Below are 14423 nucleotides of genomic sequence, written 5' to 3' on the forward strand. Positions count from 1 at the left end.
AATTTAAACTAGGTCATCACTGTCCGATATATTCTAGTCCTTTTATTCTACCCTGATAGAATCTATTACAACCCCACAGTGATTACTTCAACTTTCCCTTTCCTTTCCTCCTCTTTCTTCTCTTTTAGTTTGTTACCTTTCCTATCCCACTTTGCCTCTATGTGAAGACCCTGTTTCCTATTTTACTTAGGAACTCTAGGTCATCTGTTATGAGTTTAACTTTATATCCTCAAAACCCTCCTACATCATTCTCTCCTCCTTTGTTCTAGTCCTTGAGGATATAATATTGTCCTTCTCCTTGCTAAGGTCAATTTCTCAACATGTGCCATTGATCCCATCCCTTTAATTTCCACTAGGGCCTTGCCCCATTTCTCTCTTTGTCTCTTGTTACAATTCTCTCTCTAATAATTCTCTGTGTCTCTCTGTCTGGCTGGCTGGCTATCTGTCTCTCTCTCTCTGAGTCTCTCTGACTCTGTCTCTGTCTCTCTCCCTCCAATCTGTGTCCCAGCCAGGTTCTCTTTATATATTATGAATTGTCATCTGCTTCAGTACCCAGGATGATGGCAGTTTAGGCCAGAGGGAGAGACAATAGAGTATTTCCTATGCTCCCTACATTTCTCCCCCATTACTAAAAAGTTCATGATAACCTTTCTTTCTCTCTAGAGTTTCTGGGAAGTATCTCCAAAGCATTTTTCTTTTTTTTTTCTTTTTTAATTAATAAATTTATTTATTTTTAGTTTTCAACATTTACTTCCACAAGATTTTGAGTTCCAAATTTTCACCCCATCTCGCCCCTCCCCCTACCCCAATACGGCATGCATTCTGAATACCACTTCCCCTAGTCTTCCTTCCCTTCTATTTCTTCCCCCCTTATCTTATGCCCTTCCCCTTCTATTTTCCTGTTTGGCAGGATAGATTTCTGTACCTCATTTCCTGTATTTCTTATTTCCCAGTTGTACGTGGAAACATTTTTTTAATGTGTGTTTTTAAAATTTGGGGTTCCAAATTTTCTTTCTTCTTCCCTCCCCACCCACCCTCATTGAAAAGGCAAGCAACTCAATATAGGCTATACATGTGCAGTTATGCAAAGCACTTCCATAGTAGACATGCTGTGAAAAACTAACTCTATTTCCCTTAATCCTATCCTGCACCCCCATTTATTCTATTCTTTCTTTTGACCCTGTCCCTCCTCAGAAGTATTTGCTTCTGATTACCCCCCTTTCCCAATCTGCCTTCCTGTCTATCATCCCCCTACTCTCTTGTCCCCTTCCCCTCCTATTTTCCTGTAGGGTAAGACAGATTTCCACACCCAATTGAATGTGTATGTTATTCCCTCCTTAAGTCAAATCCTACGAGAATAAGATTCTCTCATTCCCTCTCACCTTCCCCCACTTCCCCTCCACTGTAAAAGCCTTTTCTTTTCTGTTTTTTTGTGAGATAATTTACCCCATTCTACCTCTCCCTTTCTCCTTCTCCTAGTATAATCCTCTCTCACCCCTTAATTTTATTCTCCAGATATGACCCCTTCATCTTCAACTCACCCTGTGCCCTCTATCTATCTATCTATCTATCTATCTATCTATCCATACATACATATAATTTTTTCCCTCCAACTACCCTAATACTGACAAAGGTCTCATGAGTTACAAATATCATCTTTCCATGCAGGAATGTAAACAGTTCAATCATAATAAGTCTCTTATGATTTTCTCTTTCCTGTTTACCTCTTCATGTTCCATTCGAGTCTTGTATTTGAAAATCAAATTTTCTATTCTACCCTGGTCTTTTCATCAAAAATGCTTGAAAGTCCTCTATTTCACTGAATGACCATTTTTTCCCCTTCAGGATTGTACTCAGTTTTGCTGGGTAGGTGATTCTTGGTTGTAATCCTATCTCCTTTGCCCTGCGGAATATTATATTCCATGCCCTGTGGTCCCTTAATGTAGAAGCTACTAAATTTTGTGCTATCCTGATTGCATTTCCACAATACTTGAATTGTTTCTTTCTGGCTGCTTGTAATGTTTTCTCCTTGACTTGGGAACTCTGGAATTTGGCTACATTATTCCTAGGAGTTTTCCTTTGGGGATCTCTTTCAGGAGGAGATCGGTGGATTCTTTCAATTTCTATTTTGCCCTCTGGTTCTAAAATGTCAGGGCAGTTTTCCTTGATAATTTCTTGAAAGATGATGTCTAGGCTCTTTTTTTGATCATGGCTTTCAGATAGTCCAGTAATTTTTAAATTCTCTCTCCTGGATCTATTTTCCAGGTCAGTAGTTTTTCCAATGAGATATTTCACATTGTTTTCTAATTTTTCATCTTTTGGATTTGTTTTACAGTGTCTTGATTTCTCATAAAGTCACTAGCTTCCAATTGCTCTATTCTAATTTTTCAGGAAGTATTTTCTTCAGTAATCTTCTGAACTTCCTTTTTCATTTGGCCAATTTTGCTTTTTAGGGCATTCTTCTCCTCATTGGCTTTTTGGACCTCTTTTGCCATTTTGGTTAGGCTATTTTTTAAGGTGTTATTTTCTTCAGTATTTTCTTGGGTCTCCTTTAGCAAGCTGTTAACTTGCTTTTCATGATTTTCTTGCATCACTCTCATTTCTCTTCCCAATTTTTCCTCTACTTCTCTTACTTGCTTCTCAAAATCCCTTTTGAGCTCTTCCAAAGCCTGGGACTGATTCATATCTTTCTTGGAGGCTTTGGATGTAGGAACTTAGACTTTGTTTTCTTCTTCTGGTTGTATGTTTTGATCTTCTTTGTCACCAAAGTAAGATAACATAATCTGACTCTTTTTGCGCTGCTTGCTCATGATCCCAACCAATTACTTGAGTTTTAAACTCTTTGTTAAGGTAAGAGTCTGCTTCCAATGTGGAGAATGTACTGTCCCAAGCTTCGGGGGTTTGTACTGCTGTTTTCAGAGATACTTCTAGGGATCTGAAAATTTTCAGTTCTTCCAAGGTGCTATGATAAGGGGCGAGGCATTTCCTCTCCACCACCACAACAAGCTCCACCATGCCAGTGCTCCTCCTCGCCCCAGGACCTCCCCTCAGAACTGTGATCCAGATCCAAGCACAGGCAAAGCAAGAGATTCCTGTCTCAGCACTGGCAAAGAGATCCTTGCAATCCCCCTCTGATCAGCCACTCGATTCCCCCTCAGTCTGTGGGCTGGAAGCTTAGGAGTCAGCCACTGCCCTGGGGGTGGCTGAGACCTAGCTTCTTCTCTCACTGCAATCACAGACTTTTCCCACTGACCTAAGTTGTCTTTGGGATTCATGGCTTGAGAAGTCTGGAAACCACCACAGCTGTCTGCGATTCAGTCCTCTGAGGCCTGCTCCAGGTTTGTTGAGGCCTGTGCAACCACACCACACTGTGCTCCTCTCCCCACCTGGTGCGATATACCTTTCCAATCAGCCATCCAGGTTGTCTTCAGCTGGAAATTTGTTTTACCCTGTTTTTTTTTTGTGGGTTCTGCTGCTTTAGAATTTGTTTAGAGCCATTTTCTATAGGTATTTGGAGGGGTTTGAGGGAGAGCTCAAGCAAGTCACTGCTTTCCCTCCACCATCTTGGCTCCACCCCCATCCAAAGCATCTTTCAAATCTATTGCCTTCTATGTATACAGATGCTACCTGAGGATGCTCCAGGCTAACAACATCAACTCTTGATGCTGGATATCTCCACCTAGATATCCTATCAGTACCTCAAACTCAGCATATCATAATGAAACTCATCCCTACAAACATTCCTCTTTTACATTTTCCTGTTTCTGTTGCATGTGCCACCATCTTTCTAGTTATAGATATTCCTAAGCTTTTAACTGGGTAAATTGTTCTGGACTTCGAGTTAGGAGAGACCTGAGTTCAAATCCTATCTCTAACAGTTGTGAGCTATATGATCATAAGAAAATTAATTTCTCTCAGCCTCAGTTTCCTCCTCTGTAAAAGAAAATAATATTCTCTATAGTAGTTATATCTCAGGATTGTTTTTAAGATCAAATGATAACTCCATGCAAAGCTTAGAGAGCTATAGGAAAATCAGTTATTATAAATGTGTTTGGCTCTTTCCTTTCCCTCACTCCTAACGTACTGAGGGGGTGGATGGCTAGAGTATAGTGACATTTTTAATTTGCTAACATCTTAGTTGGAAGATATTGAAACATGAGCCATGCACAGAACTTTAGATTATAGGGATGACCTTCCTCAGCCTCATTTTCTTCATTGGTAAAATAGAGAAAATCATATTCATTCTACCTACCATACTTGGTTGCTATGAGGAAAGTGCTCAGAGAATGGTAAAGCATTCTCAAAATGTAAACTATTACTGTCATGGTCAAGGTATTAATGTCATCATTCATGGCTCTGGTCAACCATGAATTTAAGCAGCTTTAATCAATTTAAATTCACAGACAAGCAGCTCATTTGGAGTTTCCATCTCAAGTGAGTACCAAGGTTAGGGTTATTGCCCCTAGACAGCACATGTAAGAGGCACTAGATTATTTTCATGAAAGTCTTTTCACATTTTAGATTGACGGTCAGGAACTCTAAAGATTTCACCTTGGGGGGATTTTAGAAATACTTCTTGCTAAAGCTAATTCAAAAAGCACATAGCTATTGCAGAGAAAGCAATAAAAACCTAAATGTGAAGAGAAAGATAGATATATGAGAAAACCCATCCATCTGTAAAGTTAATACCTTGCATGGTTCAAATGGGAAGAAATACACACTGTGGAGAGAGTTGTGTATGAGTGCTTTAGAAACACTTCTCACCTAGCTCACGATGTTGTTTTTGCTCAGAATTTATTGGTTTTACAAGCTTCAAAGTACAATTGTTTCTTGGATACTAAGTTTTGTTTTATTGACTGTTTTGTACATTGTAACTGCAATTCTTGACCAACCCTAAGGGCCGTTCCTTAATTTCATTGACTGATGAGTGTCACCAATCCTGTTTTCCATTTTGCCAGCTCAGTGGCTACTCCTGGTAATTCATAGTTAATGCAATAATGTTCAGAAGGAAAAAGGTCTATGGTAGACTTGAGGGTGTCATTGTCTGCTATCAGATAAGATTTTCTGCCTTTGCCATGTGTTTGCTCTATGGAGTGGAAGAAGACTTGGTTGAGGTGCCCGAATGCCATCCCTTTGCAAGCACATCCTGAGAAAAGGCACCCTTTCAGCACAATTATCACAGTAGTGAGCTCACTAACTCCTATACCATCTATTTTTTTTCTTCTTCAGGAGAAGGTATTAGGAGGTTTGGAAGAAGATGCCTCTTCCACAAGGCTTTCCTAATTCACATAATGCACTGGAATGGGTTTTAACTTTTTTAGATGAGTTAGTTAGCCTGGAGAAGAGAAAACTCAGGGTGTGACATGATGCCTAAGTTTCAATATTTGAAGGATAATAAGAACAATTAAAAACAACAACAACTGGCATTTATATAGTACTCTGCTGGGCACTTTACAAATATTGTCTCATTATCTTATACCATGTTTGCTGCGTAGGGGGAAGGAAGCTAGGAAACAAGCAAGTATGAATTAAGTACCTACTATATGCGAGATATTATGCTAAACTCTTTACAAATTTATCTTCACAATAAACCAGGGAAGCAGGTGCTGTTTCATTATCTCCATTTGACAGTTGAGGAAACTAAGGCAACAACAATTAAATGCTTTGCCCAGGGTTATTTTGCTAGTGTTGGAGGCTGGATTTGAACTCAGATCTTCCTAGCTTCAGGTCTTAGCATTCTAAATGAAAGAAGCATTAACTTTGCTCAGTTTGTCCCCAAAGGGAAGAACTAGGAACAATAGAGGGAGGTTGCAAAGAAGCAACTGAGGCTTAATGTCAGGAAAAAAAAACTTCATAATAATGAAAGTTCTCTAGAAATGGGATAGGTCATTACAGGAGGTCATAGCAGAAGGAGGGGAGATTAATAGTTAGTATTTATATAGGTTTGCAAAGCACTTTACATGTATCATCTCATTTAATTTTCACAATAACTCTTTGAGGAAGGAGCTATTATTATCCCCATTTCATAAATGAGAAAACTACTGCTAAAGCTGGCTAAATAACTTGCTGGTTAGTTAACATGAGAAAGAATTCAAACCTAGTTTTCCTAATTCCAAGGCCAGTGTTCTATGCCATATACGAGACCTTCAAACAAAGCCTGGATGCATTCTGATAAGATATGTTGTATTAACAGTTCTTTTATAGACATGGATTGGACTAAATGGGGGACGAGTTCTCTTCCAAGTTCAAAATTTTGTGATTTTCTATGAAATGATTTTTATGTACAGAGCACTTGGATGAGATCTAGCAAGGATACAATTACTAAGATGGGGTTTTGTTTAAGACTGTTCTCTTCTTTCACACGAGACCAAAACAAAATAAGCATTGCATAAAATCTCCCATCATGGCCTATTCACTCCCCTAGAAATAAAGCTGAGCTCCTTAGCTCTTAGGAGGGCTGACCTCATGCATGGAACAGGTAAGACAGTTGATTCTTCTCACACATATATCCTACATCCACCTGCTGTAATATTCAATTCTTCTAGATCCTGAGGTAACCTCCCGGAGTTTTCCTTTTAGGCTGCATAAGACTAGATAGAGTAAGGGCTAAATTCTCCCTCAGATTAAGACTTAAATTTGTTTATGTTTATTTCCCTCTGGGAAGGAATGAAGAAAGATACTAGAGAAGTGTTCCAGGTTAGACCTAACTCAGAATAACCTAGTGGATCAGGATTAGGATTATAACAAAATGAGACACACATAGATTATCTATTGTTGAACAACACTAGTGCAGACCATCTAGTTTGCTTGCAACATTATGAAAAAGATGTTCAGCAAGGATACAATATCTATTTAGCTTGACTCTTCTTTTACCATAGGGCCAACTGCTCAGCAGAAGGAGGTTTTGACTGGAATAGCAATAATATTCCCACAAGCCTGAGTAACACTAATTATTAGTGGGCTAGGCTATTATGTTCTAAGCAATCAAGATGCTTCATCAATGATTAGAGATTTAATTACTTGGACCAACGATTTCATTCATTTTGGTTTAAAAAAAAATTAGCTAGCCTACATGGAGTAGATGCTATTCCTACCACAGGGAGTAATAATAATTCACATTTATATAATGCTTTAAGCCCTTTAAGATGCTTTTCTCACAATAATAATAATAATAGCTGGCATTTCTACAACATTTTAAATTTTATAAAGCATCTCATAAATATTATCATATTGCCATGTACCTGTCAAAGAGAAGCGGTGTGCAGCTTTATGAAGGTGCATCAAGATGGAGTCTCTACCTGCTTCTTTCAACAAGTATCAACACTGAGTTCAAGATGAGAACTCACAACCTCTAGAGATGGCCCATTCTACTTTTGGATACCTCTGATAGTTAGGAAGTTTTTCTTGACACCCAGACTGCATTTTCCTTCTTGCAACTCCCACCCATTGCGTCTGATTCTAATTCTGATATCTGGACCAAAAAAGTCCCTCCCCAACATGGTAGCCCTTCACATATTAGGACACAGATATCATGCATCCACTGAGACAAAAATCTTCCAAAATTCTCATCGACTGGTGGGACAAAGATAGATCCCTCAGAGCCAACTCCTCTGGGCTTGATTCTACTATGTGACGTTCTTCTTACATATAGACCTTATTTTGCTTCACTAAACGTCTTCAGCAGAAATCAGGAGATCTCCTTTTCCTTGTGTCGTTACTTTGCCTTTGCACCTAAGCTATGCTACAGTCACCATTAGTATTAATATTCATAGCGATGGGCTTGGTACTCCTCCAATGTTTAGCCAGCTCCCAGTCCCCCTAAAGAGGAGATTTTTGCCCTTTGTGATTTACTTCTTTTAAAAGAAATTTTGAACTTAAAAAATAAAACAAGAATTTCCATAAAATAATAGAATAGAAAAATTATTACACATGAAACTGCAAATCTTTGTATATAATTTGCTATTCCTTTTAAATATATAATAAAGTCATCATGTAACTTTCTTTATTTCTCTTTTTTTCTTCCCTCCCATGCTCTAGAAATGGCTACCATTAGACAAAAATGTGTATGGATATATGCATATATATACACATATTAATGTATATATACACACATATTAATGTGTGTATATATATATATAAAATCATTCTGTACATACTTCGATTCAGCAGTTCTCTGAATGCAGATAATATCTGCATTCATAGGTCCTTTGTAGTTAATTTGGATATTTATAATAGTCAAAATGACTTGGTCACTCAGAGTTGTTCTTAAAACAATATTGCTGTTACCGTATACAGTGTTCTCTTGGTTCTGCTTGTATAAAGTATCTTAAGGGGAAGTAGGAGATAAATGTAAAATGAGAGAAGTGATATTTTTTTTTCCTCTGGGAGTGGTATGTAGGTATAAAGGTGAATGGTATATGCCTACCCTACTGGGCTTTATGGAACTGAATCTGTTGACCTATCTCCTGGACTATTAATCTTTTACAATCCATTATATTCTCATATAATGAAAACAGACGTTCAGAGAGGCTAAAAGCATTTTCCAACATTATACAACTAGTACAGAGCCAGTACTTAAATCCAGATCTTCTGATTCCAAATCTTGTGATCTTTCTAGCATACCAAAGAAGTCTACAATAAGGGATGGTTCACTGTCTTTGATCACTTGAAATCACTTCAGTAATTTAGTACTTCAGTATTTCCAAATATCCATTATTTGATAGGCATGATAATTTCCCCCACTGATATAAATATGAGCACTTTCACAAATTATTTCAAAAAGTTCAAAGTGGAAATTCTGAGGCCATCAAGGTCAACCCACACCTGAACAAGAATCTTCTGTATAGTATCCTTCAAAAGTAACTATTTAGCTGTTGCTTCTATGAGGGTGGAGGAGGGACAATTTGCCCCAAAGCAGTTCTTTATTCCATTTTCAGATAGCTCTGTGTTAGAAAGTTTTGGTGTTGTTGTGATTTTTTTTCTTCCTCACATCCTTAGTTCCTTAATGAGATTCTGACATATCTAGGGACATAAGCCAAACACACAAGCACAAGAGGTACTTGGGCTTTAGAACAGCTAACAACCTGAAGATAGGACAGAGTGTATCTAATATCCGATCTTCTCCCTGTTTCTTCTCATCACTGACCTTAAATACTTGAATCCAAGCCCCAAATTCATCCCAATAAAGAGCTTCACACAGGGAACCTGAAAATGGCCCTACCTTCCCCATTTGCTTCTTTTAAACTTTTTTAAAATTTATTTTATTTTTTCAATTAAGAAGCATTTATTTTCTTTCCCTCCTACCTCACTCCAAGTCAAAGAAAAATAAAGGAAAAAGGAAAACAAAACCTTTTAAACAAATACATAATCAAGCAAAACAAATCTCCATAATGTCATTGTCCAAAAATATATGTCTCCTAAATAAGCACCTTCAGCAAGAAAAAGGATCTGGTAATGAGTTGAACTTGGTGTTCTGAAAAGAGGATGACTGAGAGAACACACCCTTTGACTCCATTTTGACTGAAATGAATAGATAGTTTAAAGGAACAGATAAATCAGTGAGAATATTGAAATTCAAGTCATTCCAACCTTTCATCACTTGACACAAATTCCCAATATGGTATCCAATGATATCCTCATCACAAAGACCAATTACACAGCTAATATTGATAAACCATGAAATTTCAATACTCATATATTCATTAGTAGAATGCATGATAAAATATTTGTCTATCATCTTACCACGTTGCTTCCACATAGATAAGACCTTCTTTTTTTCTTCCTTGATAATAGTTTGGCTTATTTGGTTTGACATTTTCTTTAAGTTTTATTTTGTTTCCTAAAATCATATATTTTAGGCTGAGTCACTACAGAATAATTCTGTAACTTTCAAACACTTTACATGGGCTCAGGATACTTTCATGGAGTGATTAAAGTATCTGAAACAGTCAGACATTTCCCACACTTTATTATTTCATAGCATGCTTACATGTATAGTGAACAGATTCCTCTACAGCTTTCATGACAGTTTTCTCTTTTGGTTGTTCTACCTGCCTGACTACTTTCTCCTATAGATCTTTTCTTATGCCCTACATTTAAACCTGAATGTCCCTTAAGGTATTATCCTTAGCCTTCTTCTTTACTTTGTTTGCTTCTTCATGGTGACCCCATCAATTCCTAAAGGTTAAATTAATTATAATTGAATCAGATAACTCCACGATCTCTATATCTCTAGTCTCTTTTCTGAACTCTAGCCTTACCAATTACTAATCATTGGACATTAACAACTGGATATCCCATAGATATCTTAATCTTGGGCATCCTCGTCTCAAATTCCTGAAACTCTTCCTAACTTCCCAATTTGAGTTATAAATACTATTACTCTTTTTGTCACCTTGCTTCACAACCTTGGCATCCTTCTTATCTCTTCACTCTCACTTCTATATTCAATTACTTGCCAAGTCTTGTCTATTCTCCCTCCACATTTATTATATCTGTCTCTGCCTCTTTATTTTATACAGTCTTTACCCTAGTTCAGATCCTTATCACCCCTCACTTGAACTGCTGCAATAGCCTCCTCACTGTTCATCCTGCTCCATACTACTTTTCTTTTTAATCTATCTTCCACATAACTCCCACTGCATCTGGGACCATTTCTAGTTGTCCTGACCAATGTCTTGCCACCTCAGATGACTCTAGAGAAGAGAGTGAGGCTGATGACTTTGCACAATCCTGCTTCACTTAAATCCAATTCACTTGCAAGTCAAGACATCTTCCTCTTGATGTGAAAGATGAACAACTATCTTCCACAGAACTTCCAAATTGATAATAGTCAAGCATTGGATTCACTCATGTCCCTTACCTTCTAAAGAGGCTCCAGTGTTTCCCTATTGACTCTACTATAAAATGTATACTCTTTTGCTTGGCCCTTCACAATCTCACTCCACACTACCTTTTCAGGCTTAATGAACATTATTTTCTTTCACACACTCTATGTTTCAGGCAAACTACTCTACTTATTTATTTCTTTTTGTAAATGATATTTCATCTCCATTATCTATGCCTTTGCGCAGACTTTCACTCTAATGTTCAGAATGAACCCCTTCTCGACCTTTGCCTCTTGGAATCCAGTTCCCTTCAAGACTTATCCCAGGTTATATGAAAGGTATTATTTTGTATTTATTTTGAGTATATTGTTATATTTACATCTGTTTATACTGTTTCCCCCTTTCCTCTAAATAGAGTATAAGCTTCTAGAGCACATAGAATTTTGGTTTGTTTTGGTTTTGCTTTTGATTCTTTCTCTGTCACAATAAACAAATATGTATTGAATGAGTAAATAAAGTAAAATATCTAATTGTAGAAAAATATGGTGCTACCTTTAGAAAACTTAAGAAAATCATCAAGAAAATATTTATCAGAAAGATGGAGTATTTTAAAATAAAATAACACACACATATAAAACAAAAAAACCAAGAAAATTTGATAAAAATCCATATAAAAAGCAGCAAGATATTTTAAGTATATGAGAATTAACAGACCAATAAAAATATAAATAAGATAAACATATCTATGTATAAATATATAATTTCAATTTTTAAAAAATAATATAGTGGGGAGGATTTGGTAAAGCACTCCATTCAGTTGATATAGCCACAAAAGGGATGGTGTATATTACAGAGGTAATAAAGTAAATATATCAATAAAGTACAAAGACATGTTATCCCTTTACAAAATACAAATGAGTTTCTGTACTTGAATTAAAAGAGCAGCTTGATTTTGGCTCACTGACAAGGCATTTTAAAAAGCTATGAATGCCAAGCTCTAAAGAGTTTGAGAGTACCAGGCACGAAAGAGCTTTGTGGAATGTGTCCCCTGTGCCTCTACCAGAGAGCGATAGGAGGAGGGAAATTATCTCTCCTCCATATGCTGGCCAGGGTGCCTTACAGAAGAATTACTTGCCCTGATGAAACATGACACCCAATGAGAAAGATAGACAAGGAGAACTGGAGGTAAAGAGAAGCTTCAAGGATCATAACCTTTAGCAGCAGCAGTGAGGAGTCAACTATGAATTCAAGAAAAACAGATCAAGCAAGGCAGAATTGAGCTACAAAGAATAACAGAATCAAAAATCCCAGTTTCTTGTCCTGCCCAGCAGAATTGACAGGTTGCAGGACTCCAGGAAAAAGAAAAAGGACATTGAAGCCCTGACTTACAGGATTTATTAGTTGTCTTGACCACCTATGTTCCTTACTTACATGTGTCCCTCACTAACAAATTATTCTAAGTTTATATCTCTCTTTTCACTGATGACGTATGTATTTGTGGGGGAGTTTACTGGGAGAATGTTTAGGTATTGTTTGTGTATATGTATGTGTGTATGTACACATTTTCTCTACATGGAGGCAGCCAGGTGGTATAGTGAACAGAGTGCTGGACTTCGAGTCAGAAATAACTCAGTTTGAATTGTTCTTCAGGCATCTCCAAGCTGTGTGATACAGAAGGCAAGTCTCTTAATCTCTCCTGGTCCCAGGTTCTTCAGCTGTAGAATTGGGATAATATGGGATAATAACTGCATCTTCCTCACAGAGTTATCATAAGAATAAAATGAAATGCCATGTAAAATGCTGTCTAAACCTTAAAGCTCTGTATAGGTGCTATTGTTATTATTATCATTATTATTATCTCCCTGAGAAAACTTGAGCTTCTCTTCAGGGCAGATACTCTCCTTTTTTTTTTTTTAAACTCTTTTCCATATTCACAGACTGCTGCACCAAACTCCATAATTCTTTTTTTTACTTAAAATTTTTTTGTTCCCAATAATATTTTTTCAATTACATGTAAAGATAGTTTTCACATTAATTCTTGTAAGATTTTGATTTCCAAATTTTTTTCTCTCCTTCCCTTCCCTCCCAAGACAGCAAGCAATCTGATATAGGTGTGCAATCATGTTAAACATATTTCCACATTACAAACTCCGTAATTCTTGTAATGAATTCAGGATATTCATAGGATGATAGATTTAGAATTGGAAGGGACCAAAGAGGGCACACACCAATCAGATTACAGAGGAAGAAACTGAGGTCCAGAGAGGATAAGTGATTTTTCATAGGCTTGTTGTTCATTTGTTTCAGTCCTGTCCAACTCTTTGTGACCATTTGTTTTTTTGTTTTTGTTTTTTTTTTGTTTTTTGCAAAGATACTGGTTTGTCAATTCCTTCTCCAGCTCATTTACAAATGAGGAATTAAAGCAAACAGGGTTACATGACTTGCCCAGGGTCACACAACTAGTAAGGGTCTGAGGCTGGATTTGAACTCAGGTTTCCAGGCCTGCTACTCTATCAATTTTGCCACTTATCTGCCATCAAGTAGCAGAAGCAGATTTGAACACAAGTCCTCTGACTCCAGGGCCAGCATTTCTTCCATTGTACCACATTATACCACCCAAATGATGACAAACCAGTAGTGTTATCTTCAAATATGGAGAACAGCGTTTTCAATTAAAATTTTTTCACATTATTAATCTACCAGACTAGATATATAATGTAGACCTCTCTCTATCTTAGTCTAAATCATCAGAACTTCTTTCAATGAAAAATATCCTAAAAACGATATAGTTTATCCTTTTCAATAAGTCTGAGAAAATACTCAGATCTAAATAATGATAGTTCTGTGAAAAATTGAAATAAATATTTAATCTCAAGGACAGAATTGATAAGGCACTGAGAATAATTATTTCAAATTATTTTGGCCTGGCTCCTACTTCTTTGTGCCTTACAAAACATGATTTAAAAATGTAAACGACCACAATATATCCTACTATGGTCTTATTTCCATCATTTAAAAATAGTGTAATTATTTTTTCATGAATATTTTTCAATGAGTTTTTTTTTGCAAGGATCAAACATAATGTGATGTTTCTATAATCTGAACTTCTTAATAAAGTCAGAGAATTTTAGAACGGTGCACAATCTTAAAATTGGAAGGAGTCTCAGAGGTTTAGCCAACTTAAACCTGAAAAATAATTCCCTCTACAACATTAATGACAAGTGGCAATCAACCATTTGTTTTCATACCTCTCATGAATGGAACCCTGTTACCTCTAGAGCTGGTTTTCTTAACCTGGAGTCCATGAACTTTTAAAAAATAAATGTTTTGGTCATTGTATTTTAGTATAATTGGTTTCCTTTGTAAGCCTTTATATTTTATTTTGTGATCATAAAAACATTATTTTGAGAAGGGGTCCATGACACAAAGAAGTTTACAAACTCCTGATCAGCCCACTGCACATTGGACAATTGAAATTATAGGGAAACTTGCCAAACTGAAATCTGTCTCACTGTAATTTGTTACCTTCATTTCAAATTCTGCCTTCATTTTAACTATGCCAAGGCTTTTCCCAACTTCTTATTCTTAGTTATGTGG

Source organism: Vombatus ursinus, unplaced genomic scaffold (assembly GCF_900497805.2).
Source record: "Vombatus ursinus unplaced genomic scaffold, bare-nosed wombat genome assembly UNPS02014812.1, whole genome shotgun sequence".
In the NCBI taxonomy this organism is placed as follows: Eukaryota; Metazoa; Chordata; class Mammalia; order Diprotodontia; family Vombatidae; genus Vombatus; species Vombatus ursinus.